We start from the raw sequence: 12282 nt of genomic DNA on the forward strand, positions 1-12282 counted from the left end.
GGACACCTCATACTAAACTGTCACCCAAAGCTGATGGCTGTGCTTGTGGTGAGGGAAGAGGCAGAGAGCGTGAGCAAGTACCTGTGCAAACAAGCACAAGAGCACATTGCTGAGGCACATGGGGAAGCTCTTCTTGTATCTACAATGAAGAGTGATCCAAGGCTCAGCACTCAACCACAAAACTGCATTCAGCATTGCTGCAGAGCATGCAGCTTTCCAAACACTTCATGCTGTGGTCACACTCAGGGTGTGCTTCTCTTCAAGGTCTTTTCCAACCTAGCTGATCCTATGTTTCTCTGACTGTTCTTCCTTCCCCAAACACGAGCTTAATTGTACAGACTGAGACCAGTCAAACACTTTATTGCTAAAGTATTCTTTAGTTCAGAGGGGTCTGAGGATGTGATGCCATCCACCCTTCCAACCATCTCAGCCATGGTGCTTCACAGGTAATCCTATCAAAGAAGTATGGGACACGTCCAAATGATCAGGTATCAGGTGTGTGCTAGTTCCACCTGCACTGCATATTACCTACGTTAATGTACAAAGGTTTCCTTCCTAACGAATCCTTCTCTAAAACGATGGTTTAATGTTCTTTTTCTTCTTTACTGGCAGAAATGTCCTCTTCTTTACTACTTCATGACTCCCTTGACTGCAGTAAGAGTACTTAGGGAGGTTGGACTAGATGACCTTTGAAGGTCCCTTCCAACCCCAACTATCCTATGACTCTACTTCCCAGGCTGGATGATGAACCAGAGAAGGGAATTATAATGCAGAAAGCACTGTTGTTGGGGTTTGGTTTTTCTTTGTTGGCAGTTGTCACTGCATGTACCCAAATGTGATGTGACACAAAGAAAGGCATGATATGCGTCATGATTTGACAGTCTGCTGGTTTGAAGCATGAGTGTTACAGAGAGCTGCCTGAATAGGAGCACTGGAAGCTGGACCTATTTACAGCTCACAGTAACACCACACAAGTTAGCACCTGGCTGCTTCCAGTGCTATCCCTTCTCTGGCTCTTACCAGGCACAAAGCAGTGTGAAGTGGCCCATTGCCACACAGCACCAGGGCACGGCATGGCTAATGGGCTCCCCAGTTCCCTACCCTTTTACAATCTGCCAACAAATTCAGTACAAGCACAAGCTGAATACTTCCAAACTGTTGCTATTTCTGTTTATCGCATGGAAGAGCGGCCAGAATGTAAATGTGAAATGTAATTTACCCTCAAATTCTGTGTTTTTTTTCCTCAGCCAGGTGAACTACAGTTTGCTCCTTGCACTGAGAACAGCATCAGGTTTTGGTTTTTGTTCTATTTTACAAGGGTTTTTTGGTCAGGCAGAGGTCTAAGGACAGCGGTAGGGCAGGAATCATCCCCGGGGTGAGCAGAATCACCTCAGAGAGCAAACGGAGGTGTCTCTAAAGGAGAGGAGCCACCGTTCCCCCACAGGACCAAGCTACCTGGGCTGACGAGCGGGGTCCTTTCCAGACGGGAGCTCCCAGCTCCTCTCCGCCGCGGCTCCCTCCCCTCACATCGCGGACCGGGGTGAGCGCGGCCCCGCCGCCCGCTGAGGTGACTCCGCGGGGCCCGGGCGGGCCCTGAGGCGAGCGGGAAGCCCAGGGCGGGAACGTGCCCCTGGCCGCCGCGGCGCCCCCTGGCGGGCCGGGAGCCGGGCTCCGGGGTGTGGGCGGCCCGAGGAGGAGGAGGAGGGGAGCGCGGTGAGGGCAGGGCCGAGCCGAGCTGAGCCGGGCCGGGCCGTGCCGTGCCGAGCGACACCTGGGCGGCTGCGCTGCCTCCTCCTCTCACGTAGGTTTCGACTTTCTTCCCCGCCCGGAAACTTGGTGGAAGGAGCCGCGCTCGCCGCTGTCGCAGGCCGGGTTGGCGCTGGGCTTCCCTCGCCTCCTCCTTCCCCTCCCCGCGGGCCAGCGAGCCGCGTCCCGCCCGCGGCGCCGGCAGGTGAGCGGGTTGTGTGAGGGGCGAGGGGTGCCCGGCGGCGCTGAGGGGCCGCGGAGGGCTGAGGAAGCGGCTGAGGGCTGCAGCTCTCGCCCGGGTCTCGCAACTGAGGGTTCCTCGGCCGTGACCGCGCTGGGCCGGGGAGCAGAGGGACGTGTTCTGTCGCTGTACGGGGCGGTAAGCGCCGGGCAGCGCAGGGGGAGGCTGCCCGCCCGTCCGGAGCCATTAACTCTTCAGGGGTCGGTCTTGCCCGGGCCTGCGCCGAACTCGGCGGTTTGGCCTCGGAGAGAAGCTATAGGGCAAAACTCGTGCTGTGAGGTGCGAAGTTGTCAAGTTTCTGGTGCTATGCTGGTGATTAATGCAGGAAAGACCATATAAATAGAAGCTGAGGTGACAGGCAAGGCAGAGGAATGCGACGATGTGGATGTTGTGGAAATGCCTTAAAGGTAAGAAATACAGGTGATGTTAAACATGAAGAGATCTGTAAGAGGCTCGGGAAGAAATGTTTAAGGGATACTACACGACCGGAATGCTCTCTGTTGAGTGCAGAAGTTGTTCATAAGGGGTTTATAGCGGGGTGAGGTGGTGTGCAGCCTAAAGGACGATCGCACCCCACTCTGCTGCTTGGTTGTGTGCACTTGACATCTCCCTGCTCCTGACATTGGCCTTGCTGTCTGATGGAAAGTGAGCAGAACAGGCAGCAGCCAGCTGATGCCAGCGCAGGAGGTGGCAGGGAGAGCGGGACAGCCCCTTTCGGTGGCACTATAGGCTTAGTTTGCTTTAAGCCATGCTTGAAAAGGCGGTTTTCAATTCCTTGAGTTATTTGTTTAATCCTGCTTTACCTTGATAAGGTAAGGAAAGGGAAGTGAGTATTCCCGTCGCTTACCAAGCAAAAGAGAGTTATACTTTCAGCTTCTCTCCAGTTTTTTAGCCCAGGCAAAAGGACCAGAACTGTATAAATGCCCCATAGGAAACATTATTCCAGCTCGAGTGCAGATAAGTGTTAGGGGAGATCTGTGCTGTACAAAGGGTAAGCTGGGCAGGGTCACACCAGACAAGCCTGTGGAGATAACAGGCACCCCAGGGAAGTATCTGTCACTGTCACACGGCCCCAGAGTTGTCCAGTCTAATCCTTTAGGCTCTGGAGGCTCCGGAGCAGCACAAGGTTTGGGTGGTGTGGGGTAGCTTAAAGAGCTGTAGTTATCCTCCCGCAGCATTGCCAGTTGTGTGCTGTGCCTTTGGGGGATGGCGCTGACGTTTGTCCTTGATGCTTGAAGGCCAGAGCTCTTTTGGCAGTTCTCCAACAAAGAGAATGCAGATTGTGCACATGGCTCCTTCAAAACAAATCTTCCTCTTAAGTTACATACTCAAACTCTTTTACAACATAACTAAGCAGATGTAGCCTGTCTGTTGCTGAGAGGGGCTAAGGCAATGGTAATGTTTATTCCCTCCCCCAAAGGGATTTGCTCCCTGAACCAGCTGACATCAGAACAGCACCAGTGCTTGTGGAGGGGAAAACAAAGAGGTCATATGGCTGAGGATGGAGCAGAAAAATGATAAACAGGAGGCCAACCTTTCATGGGGTTTTCTAGCTGTTGGAAAACTCAGCCCTGCTTCATTCACCTCATTTATGTGTCTGCTCTAGTATGCAAGCTTGGTGCATACGTAACTAATTTAAATAACGGAGATGCACTAGCATAAAACCCCAGTGAAATGAAATGGAGGGAAGGAGCTGTGGTGAGCAGTAAGAAGGAACCTCATCTACTGAAAGGCAAGTTTCTGTTAAAGTTTATAACCAAATGAATAGCGAGGGAAGGGAGCAAAGGTTAAGAAACAAACCCAACCATATGGCCTGGGGAATGAGAGCTGTAAGAGGTGGAAGAAACAGCTCCATAGGGGACCTGGCAGCTAAATGACCTCCAAAAAAACCCATGAAGTTCAAAGATACCTGATAAACAGGTTGAGGATTATTCTGGGTAACATTAGTGCTACCTGGATGGCAATTCCAGTAACTGCAGTTAGAAATTGTAATTAATGGTTTTGTAAACCATAGTCATGCTGTACTTCCCGAAGTGTGGCTAATAGATGAATTTAAACATGTTTATGAGATCTTAGACTTAATAGTATAGTAAGAATAAACTTGAAAGTATAAATATAACTGCAGAATAAAATATCTGTTGTTCGCAAAGCACCTCCCTGCTGTAATTTGTTTCTTTTCCTTGTTCATTGCCATATATTTCATGTTTTCTGCATTAAACTGCTATATTGATTTAACTTTGAAAATGAAGCTGCATCATTTCATTCTGCTCGTGTGTATTTTGCCAGAGTAGTCGCAGCTGTTATCTTACTCACAGGCCTGAGTATGTTTTGCTGGTTTAATACAAAACCCTCTTGTTTGGCTTTTCCTTCTCAGCTTACTTCAGTGGTGCTTGCTGTTCACCCAGTTGTTAGGAATTGCATTTGACAGTCCTGTCCCTTATCAGTTTATGTTTCCTGATTTATAACACGTAAAATGTTGCTCTCGGCTTAGAAATTTCTCAACACAAATTGAATTTGAAAATATGAAAATATCTGGCAATTTTTTCTGACACTTTGGGTAAGAAGTTGCCCGTGAGCCAGTGTCTCACAGACCATCTGAAGTGTTAGAGGGGATTTAGATGTACATGAGTAATAGGAATTACTATGCTGGTCCAGGAAAAAACACTTAAGGCTAGAAGGAGGGAAATGGAATAAAGCTGGAGGAATTTGACAAGACAATCAGCATCTTAACAGGCAAAGGCTGGTTTTACTTACATACAGTGATTCCCTGAGTCTAGAGGGTCTGTGCAAATCTTGTTTGAAGGCTGTAGTCTTCCTTATTTGGAATATTCTGGAAGGGAAGCACTGGAAGGGATTATGGATTTAAAAAAACGTGTTGCCTGGCTTTGTCTGTTCTGCCTGGGCCTTAACTCATAGTTTTGTAGGCAGCTGAGCAGACTCTCTTTAAAAGCTGATTTTCTGACAGTTAAAAAGGAGTTGAGATAAAACTTGATCTGCTCCTCTGAGAGTTTAAAGGGCTCCCCTGTGACATCAGTTGTGTTGTGGTTGTTGAAATTCCAGTAAATCATGATCAGCCCTATTTGTAAAGTTCCCAAACTTATTAACCTCACACCCCTAGACTCAATAAATGACAGATTCTCACCCAGTAAGCACTATTGCAGGTCTCTGAACAGAAAAGAAAGAAATAATTGGCAGAGTCCCTGCCCTGGGAAACTTAGATCTGAGGATATCCTCTTTGACATGATCTCAATTGGTAGTGGACAAAAATTGCCCTATGATTATTTCGAGTAGGATACCTAAAAATAACCATAATGGGTCTTTTGGGCCTTTTTGTACTTAGGATAAAAAAAGAGTTCCCTTTGAGGTTAACACCTGGGGCTACTTTACTCATAACCTCAGCAGGCTGAAAACTGAACAGAGAAAGGAGATTGCTTCCCCATTCCTGCTGAAACCATGACTTATCACGGGTGGCTGAGGAAGAATGTGGTTGCTGCATTGATTTGTGGCTAGTGGAAGGACTTTGGTCAGTTGTTCCAGCTCTTTTAACTGGTCAGGCAGCCATACCCATTTTAAGGTTATTTTTAGAACAAGAGAAAATATTAACTATCAATTTACACATACTGTAAATATGTGCCTAATAAGGTAAGATAGCAATGGTTCTTAAAGACCTGTTTCTGACACCGGCTTGGACACAGGTTTAAATCAGGGTAAGATTTGGTTGGGAAAGAAAAACGCCAACCCACAAAACAAATAATGCCTCTTGCAGTTTTGTTTTCCCCTAGTTGTGAGAGTTCAGACTAAAGTCAACAAGATACACCAGGAGAAACTGTATGATGAAAAGGCATCTTAAATTACATGTGCAACTGTTCTTAAGCCTATGAACAGTAATGCAGATGTCTTTAGCAGCAAAACGTGTCTCAGGTCTTTTAAAAATGAGCCATGGTTACTGTTCTGTAAATCTCTGGGGGAATGTAATTCTTAATCCAGAGCTTTTTTTGTTTTCTTTTAACTGCTTCTATAGTACTCACAAGCTGCTTTCTGTGGTGAAGGGTATTTCAGCTACTGGTTGCAGCAGCTCTGCCTGCCCACAGGCACCGGTGGGAGTTTTAAGCTAACTTCAAACTTAGCTGCATGCCACCCTCAGGAGCTGCATAAAGTAATTATTTGAGAAGACGTGGGCTAAGGGATTAAGTGTTGGGTTTTTTTGTTTAAATGGAGGTAACTTGTTTTCTTTCTTTCCCCTTTACCATGATCTGATGGCACGATGGAATGTTAAGGGGAATTACAGACTTAATTATCTTTTAATTGAGCTTTTTTAGTTAGTGGGAACAAGCTTGGGCTGGAAAGTACTCTGCCCTGGTTTTGATATAATGCCCTCTTACCCTGTGAAAGGAAGTCTGGGGTGTTAGGGTGATAGGCCCTGCTGCTGCTGATGGCATCAAGCATGGGCTGGGGCTGTCTGGAGCCGTTGAGAAAACAGAGCCAGGACTGGGGGAAATCTGATGGTCCCTCTAGAATAACACTCAGCTGTGCTGCATTTTTGTTACTGACCACTGGTTTTATTTTGCAGAGTTTAGATCCAAGTGCCTATTGATATAAAGGGATGCTGACATAGATTGTGCTAAACTCTAACTCAAAACAGAGCACCATTACAAAACATAGCGCTGTAACTGTAACTGAGACCAGAGTTTGCCTTGGTGTGGATAATAACAGTTCTGTGCTACTTTATCCAGCAGCAAAGCTCTAATCTGATGTTTCTGATGTTAGCAACTGTAAGTATCTGACTGTTGATAGGAAAGATTTCATCACCAGGTGCAAAACTCGGCTTTCATGCCGCTGGATTGCTTGTAGTAAAGTTATGTAGAACACAGTATTTGCAAAGGTGGTGTTTGTTTGGTCTTTTTTTAACTAATCTGGAAGATGAATTGTTTCATACTTAAGGTTGAGAATAGCCAAGGTTAATTTCTTTAAACTGAAATTAATTTTAATTAATTATAAAGTAACCCTTGATGGAGTGTGATAGAGGGTAAAGCTTTGTAGAACTTTCGCACAAGATAGGCAAGGCTTAGAGGTATATAAATACTGTATGTCTACCAAAAGCAAGTCTTTCTCTTCCCTTCTTCCCCCTTTCTCACATTAACATATGTATGATGATGACTGCCTTGGTAAGGATATTCCAACAATGACTTTTAAAATGATGCAGTTACATAATGCACAGTCTGCTTCTTCCTTTGTGTGCTTCAGAAATTCTCTGATAAGAAAGAGTCTGATTTATATTACAAATACAACACCCAGATCACTGAACAATGATTTACAGGTTTGCTTTCATCAGGCTACTGCAGGAGTAACAGCTATGAGGGCTGAGTAGTCATGGAGGCTTTTGCCCCAGACAAGCCTCTGCACATGCTTATTTCAGATTCTGTATACTGTGGTGCTACTTTTGCTGTAAAGAAGGAATTTACAGCTAGACGCAGACCATGATGTGCTAAGAGCATCTAGTATTCGTGTATAGCCAGTGGACACGTGATCTTTATCTCCTGTCCTCAAAAGCAAACCCAACTCTTTGGAAAGTAGGTGTGTTACCAGATACGTAGTTGAGGCGAGATCTGAACATCAAATCTCTTTAATCCCTTTTTGTCTTGCTTTTTAGCTTTTTGCTTTAATTGCAAGAGAAGCTTTCGTTATTAATTACAGATTAGGTCATTTATCCTTAAATTATAGTATTGGATTCCTTCCTTCTTTGTCTGTAGAACACTTCTCCCACAAACATCAAACTGATTTTTAGGGGTGGAATTGCAGATAGCTGCCAAATTCAAGATGTAGGTGAGCTGAGGTGAGGGTGGAGGTGGGGGTATTTAATTTCCTAGAGAGAGGTGATTAGACACAATAGAAAAATACAAGGAGCACACAAAGAAAGTCAACGTGTACTGCCAGTGGTGAAACTTCTGTAGGAGTCTTTAAGTCAAGTTCCCTGAAGACACAAATTGATTTGAGTAGTACAACAGAAGAATTCCTGTGAGCATAAATGGAGCAGCTTGCACCTTTGTTTGAAGACAGGGTGTGGAAAGGATGGTGGATATAGCAGAAGTATCTAGCAAAGGTGAGAAAGCAGGGAAAAATATCAATAAACCAGCTTTTTCTGCAGCACTTGTCTTCACTTCTATTTGATAGCACTTAATGCATCCGTTTTCCAGAGCAGCATGTTAAAATATAGCCAATGCTTAATCCCCTTGGGAGAGAAGTGGAGGTGGAGAACATTTTACACCAGTACTTAATTCCTTACAAAGGAGGGAGGAGAGAAGAAATTTATTGGTTCTTATTACCCTGATAAAATTAATGGAATGATAGCACCAGAATCTCCTACTGTGTGGAAAGAATTGGGATTAATGGTTGGAATTACATTTGTGTTGTCCTGCTACTTTAGCATGCTGGGTCTCCCTGGTGAGAGAGTTACTGTTCTGTGGTGTCATTAAGAGATGAGAAGCAAATGCTCTGAGCATGTGGTAGGGAGAGAAATTAATTTTAAGTGCCAGCTTCTTAATTTTTCAAGTCAGCTCCTAAAATTAGGAGTATGTTTGCATTTAAGCTGTAATACAAAACTAAAAGGTTTGCTTTTATACTGAACTTTCAAGTATACCACCAAAAGAGGTTTCTTAAAAAACCAAATCTGTCTTGAAGTCTGTTGTGCTAAACACAGAATCCATGTACCATGCTGGAGAGCTGGTGTTGGAAGGGTTGCTCAGGAGAGAACTCCTTAGGCTAGTGTTAGTCAACCAAGCCTTTTAGCACATCTTTCAGCATAGGGTCTCCTGGAATGATAAGGCTTTTCTAGTAGAACAGGAAAATGGTTCTGATTATAATTGACAAGAATACAAGTAGTTTTTCTGTTTTCTGCTTGAGAAAACAGATGCTTGCCCAGAGTTCAAGCAGTTCAAACACAAAACTGTCCAACGAGCACAGAAACACCAGGGAGTTAGAATAAAACTTATTTTCCGATTTATAGTTAAAGAATAGGCATAAATAATAGGATTAATATAAATTTGTGAAATTAACATTCTTCCTTTATACTGAGTACAGTAAAGCAGCTTTGATCTAGAGTTTCTCAGTCGGTGTTCATCTAAGTGCTGAGCAGTTTCTCTTGGAGGTGGCTTATTAGAAACCCTTCTGCTTGTAGGCAAAGTCAACTAGGGGAAAGGTTACTTCTTAATTTAAATATATAAATTTACCAGTTACAGGAGCTTTTATATTCAGTGGCCTGATCTTCAGCAATATCAGAAAATGAGAAAGATAATGGGACTACCTGAAACTCTTCTTATATCACCACCTGAAATTGCTCTTGGGTTTGGTATTGTGGCTTTTGTGAAAGTTGAACTACATGAAGTATTGCTTTTAGAAATCTTCTACTGTTTCAACTATATTTTCTGTGCCGCTGCTGTAAACTAAGGACAGGTTACTCGTGGTTGTGAAACACTGCATTTGATAGAAACCCTGTCCCATTTCATGGACGTGAAGCCCTCATTCAAAATAGCAATAAGACTCTGCAAAAACCCTGTTATGGAATACTTTCACAGTGTACTTCTCTAGGATGAAAAAATAATGCTATTCTGTAAAACACAAAACTTCTTAACTGAGTGAAAACTGTTTGAAGGCAGCTTAGCAGAAGTCCTGCCTCTTCTTCTTATGGTTTGTTGCTAAAGCACTGGGTTTGCTGCATTAGAATCCATCTTCACCTTGTTTTTATGTAAGCAGATGAGGTTTGGGTTAATGCCCTGCTGGTGTGTGCCCTTCGTCATCTTAATCCAGAATGGGCTGGCTTTGTCCACCCCATAAAAATTAAGGAATTGTTTAGCCTTTAGTTGGAATGTTGCATTTCCAGTCTCCCAGGGAAATGCAGTTATAAATATAATAACTGCCATAATTATTGCAGTGAACTCTTACATAGCAGTAGATGTGGGGCACGCGCCCTGCTCCCAAAGCCAACTTTTACACTGGGGTTTTCAGTAACACAGTGTATCAACATACAAGTGTTAACCTACAGGTGCATAAAAGCATAAACCAGTTGTATTTCCAAAATATTTTCCAGGGTACAAGTAGCTTGTTAATATTAAGAAGTAGTCATTTGACAGAATTCTCCTTCTTTTAAATGATTTTTTTTAACTGAAGCAGCATGAGACATTCCTCTAGTCATCCTAATCTGTTGTGTTTTGTATCCTTACTGCAGACTGGCTGCATGTTTCTTTATTTTCCAATGTGGAATGTGCTCTGGGTCACTCACCACACTTGTGGTTTTAGAAATCAGTTGGTGAATAGAAACAGTCTTGGTTTTTCTTTTTATCCCCAGGAGGTTCCTATGTGATCTTGGGTCACTTGAGATCATATTTGAAGGCATACTAAAGCATTAAATTCCCATGAATCGATGCCTCCGTGGGTCTGTATTTTAGCCTCTGGTGATGTTATTTCTGTCTTTAAATGGGAATAGCATCAATGTTAGAGCTCAAAGAGATGTCATTAAGGTAAATATGCTCATGACTGAAAGTGATTTGTAACCAGTGCTGGCTTTGTATGAGCAGACAGGCGTGGACTGAGTTGTGTTGTAATTTGTGCTCTCTACTAACAATGGCAGAGTGAAATGCCTTAAAAAATGAGCAAGGAATGCTCCTTTCTTACAAGGAGCAAGGGGAATGACAAGACTTCAAATGATAAGTTGGAAGCAGGGATGCTGCTCTTACGGTAGCCAGGTACCACAGTTTCTTCTAAGCCACTGTGGAGCATACAGAAGGACAATGTTGGAAAGATCTCTTAGATATTTATGCTGTTTTAAAGGAACTTTTATAAATAGCTGTAGAAGTAATTAATCGGTTCCATTTATAAGGGTGCTCTGGAGAATGGGACATAATTTGCCTATCAGGAATGGTGCTGAATAGTTTGCCGTGGGTGTGGTTCTCAGCATGGTCCTTACTAGAGCTATTAACAGTGGTGTGGATGTGCAGAGGGGGTGTATATCTGAGGCTCTGTGCCCTAGCAGAATTAAAACTAGAATAGGCAATGTGCTAATACTGTCAGGAATAGTCTTGCTTTGGCAGGAGAATAGATTAGATAGCCTGATAAGTCTTACTTTAAACAAAATGTTAAAGCCTTTTCTTGTTGCAGTACAAGGAATCCTACTTCAAAAAAGAAAAGCCAACAGTTTTTTTAATTTAAATACAGTAATGATAAAGGTGATCCCAAAGAAATGTTTCCTCTAGCACACACAGGGTAAGAAGTAGGGATTTCCATGTATAGGAATGGGGTGTGTTACTTTCTAAGTAATTCAGACTCCTTGCATTATGCTTTACAACATCAGAGTCCATCAAAGCAGTAACATATGTCTGTGTCAGGCTTTAATGTTTTCATGTAGTCAATAAGTAGTAACTAGGGACCAAGCTAGATCTTGATGCTATGATTCTCTGGTAATATGTGCATTGTGTAGAAGCTGAAACATGTGTGAGGCCTTGGGGGAGATCCCAGTCCTATGGAGAAAGGCAGAAGCAGGGAATGTGCACTCAGGGTAGCGTTGTTGGAAGGAAGCTGGAGAGGGGGAAAGATATGACAAGAAGAACAACACAAAGACATTAGGGGTTAAAACAAGTAACTGAAAATTGATGGAAACTGCATAAGATTGAGTATATATCAAACTTCCCCTTCAAAGCTAGAATGCCAAGGTTACACTGGTCTGCTTAAGCTGAGGGTGAACCATGCCTGTTACGTTTAAACAATACATTTTCTAGACACTTCAGATCTTCCTTGTTGTGCTGAAGTAGTCATCTTTGCTGAATAAGATGTTAGCAATTTTCCTCTTACAGAACATCTGCTTTCTGACTGAATCACCCAGCAAACGGCAGGCTTGTTGGAGCCTGCTGCCTTCCCCACTGCTCACCAGCTCCTGCCTTGCCGAAGGGTGTGGGCTGGGTTTCATCACAGAGGTGCTGGGCTGAGGTTCCCTGGTGTCTGCAGGAGTGTCTGTCTTAGTGAAAGGACAGGGGCGGCAAAGTAAAATTAACCTTGGTGCTTTGGAATGGACTCTTTACCCCTTGGTTTGATGATCTAGAAGTGAGAGGGTAGAACAGCTTAGGGTTACAGGGAAGAGAAAAGCAACAAGATTGTGGTGATACTTTTATCTTCCATGGGGTTTGAAATTAGTCATAAATGGGATTCATCTTGTGTAACCTTTAAACACAGAGAGCAAGAGAATGAATTTGGTAAATAATCTGAAAAAAATCCCATATAAAAGTAGTTTATCAGCAAAATTACCGTGG

General features: G+C 43.7%; 1 protein-coding gene across 4 annotated transcripts in view; it reads left to right on the top strand.

Moving 5' to 3' along the window:
• Positions 1–1677: 1677 nt before the first annotated feature.
• LOC134174842 (ligand of Numb protein X 2-like) overlaps positions 1678–12282 on the top strand; it is a 28480-nt gene continuing 17875 nt past the window's right edge. For 2 of the 4 annotated variants that reach the window (XM_062640134.1, XM_062640136.1), the window contains exon 1: positions 2067–2394. The gene's annotated coding sequence lies outside the window, so the exon portion shown is untranslated. Of the gene's footprint in view, positions 1952–2066; positions 2395–12282 lie in introns of those variants that run through there. The other 2 variants (XM_062640135.1, XM_062640133.1) reach the window with 2 other exon arrangements.

Source organism: Pezoporus occidentalis, unplaced genomic scaffold (assembly GCF_034315485.1).
Source record: "Pezoporus occidentalis ecotype Australia unplaced genomic scaffold, CSIRO_AGI_Poc_V1 ctg63, whole genome shotgun sequence".
Taxonomy (NCBI): Eukaryota; Metazoa; Chordata; class Aves; order Psittaciformes; family Psittacidae; genus Pezoporus; species Pezoporus occidentalis.